Source organism: Octopus bimaculoides, chromosome 18 (assembly GCF_001194135.2).
Source record: "Octopus bimaculoides isolate UCB-OBI-ISO-001 chromosome 18, ASM119413v2, whole genome shotgun sequence".
NCBI lineage: Eukaryota > Metazoa > Mollusca > Cephalopoda > Octopoda > Octopodidae > Octopus > Octopus bimaculoides.
In genome coordinates this window covers 2,097,915-2,099,376 of record NC_068998.1, presented here as the reverse complement: position 1 = coordinate 2,099,376, position 1,462 = coordinate 2,097,915, and the positions used below count along the sequence as shown (strand labels likewise).

The 1,462-nt window shown below is 35.4% G+C and overlaps 1 protein-coding gene across 6 annotated transcripts in view; it reads right to left on the bottom strand.

Annotated features, from left to right (window-relative positions):
- Nucleotides 1-1,443, bottom strand: part of LOC106871497 (pleckstrin homology domain-containing family A member 2) — a 151,710-nt gene extending 150,267 nt beyond the window's left edge. For 2 of the 6 annotated variants that reach the window (XM_052974459.1, XM_014917984.2), the window contains exon 1: nucleotides 1,056-1,443. The gene's annotated coding sequence lies outside the window, so the exon portion shown is untranslated. Of the gene's footprint in view, nucleotides 1-473; nucleotides 496-546; nucleotides 616-1,055 lie in introns of those variants that run through there. The other 4 variants (XM_014918002.2, XM_052974461.1, XM_014917992.2 and 1 more) reach the window with 3 other exon arrangements.
- Between the last annotated feature and the right edge of the window lie 19 nt (nucleotides 1,444-1,462).

The following is a 1,462-nucleotide window of genomic DNA, read 5'->3' as shown; positions in this document are numbered from 1 at the left end:
TATATATATATATATATATATATATATATATATAACGTGTGTGTATGTTGAAGAGCGGTTACTGGATGGAAGGTTGTGTTTTATACGAGTGTATTTATGACACTTATAGAACGATTGTCATCACAAGAAAATGTGTATGGACATATATATATGTGTATATATACATATATATGTATAATATATATACTTACACAGACACACATATGTACATACATACATAGACACACGTGGTAACGTATTTGAGTTTTGTTTTAACTATTGTGACTAAGGCCATGCTGGAACACTCGCTTGTATGTTTGTATGTATGTATTGTATGTATGCGCGCGCGTGGGTGTGTACGTGCGTATAAGAAAGACAAGGAAACAGTTTAAAGTCGTTGTTTAAAAAATGTGACACGAACCCACACAATTATAGAACGTGAATCAAAGAAAAAAACTTGGGAAAAGTATACAAATAAAGACAGACATACTTACACGCGCGCGTGCGTATGAGTGTGAGTGTGCGTGCGTGTGAGAGAGAGAGTGCGTGAATGTAAGTTATACATACTATAGATATAAGTTAAGTGGAGTTTTTGAAACTGGTACAGCGGTGTAATGACAAGCCTACGACCAAAACATATTGAGGTGAACACACACACATATATTGCTCTCTCTCTCTCTCTATCTATATCTATATCTATATATATATATATATATACATACATACACACGCGTATATACACCCGCACACACACACCACAGCGAAACTATAGAACATACTGTGAGAGCGGTTACAAAGTTGGGGATCGATATATAATAAACACCGTCATTGAAACGATTCCCTCACTTCTCGGCCACTGGTCTTGCCAAAATAATAACAAGGATTTTTTTTTCTTTTATTAAAATCATTTATTTGCCACAAGGGTGACAGCCAAGAGAACATTACAAGGACAAATTGCAAAAGTGGCGGGTCAAAGGTGATGCAATCGATTGATTTTTTAAAAATAAAACATGCACGGAAATCTATGATAATTGACTTCAAACGACAACAATAACTTGAATAAAAACTACACTTACCTCGCTAGTTTTAATTTGTATTGTGAAAGAAATCCAGTTTCTTAATTAAAACAAACACTCATGTAATTAATTATTTCAGAAAGATGTTTGAAGTGGGAGGAATAATGATAAAGTTTGGTTTCTGTTTTTAAATTTAGTTGTTCCTGTTGTTGTTATTGGTTTGGCCTTTTTTTTTTAATTTTCTCCTCAGACTTAGAAATGTTTGAAGCTGTGTTCCTTCCAGTTTAAAGGGACGTTCTGAATTTGGAGAAGGTGCGAGACGAAGTGAATCATATATAGAGAGAGGGGGAGAGAAGAGGAGGAATGTGATGAAGAAGTATGAGTGGGGGGTGCAGTGTGATTGTGAAAGATGGACTGAAGAGTGAGTGAGCAGTGTGAATGCAGAAGAGTGAGAGGAGAGCGATATA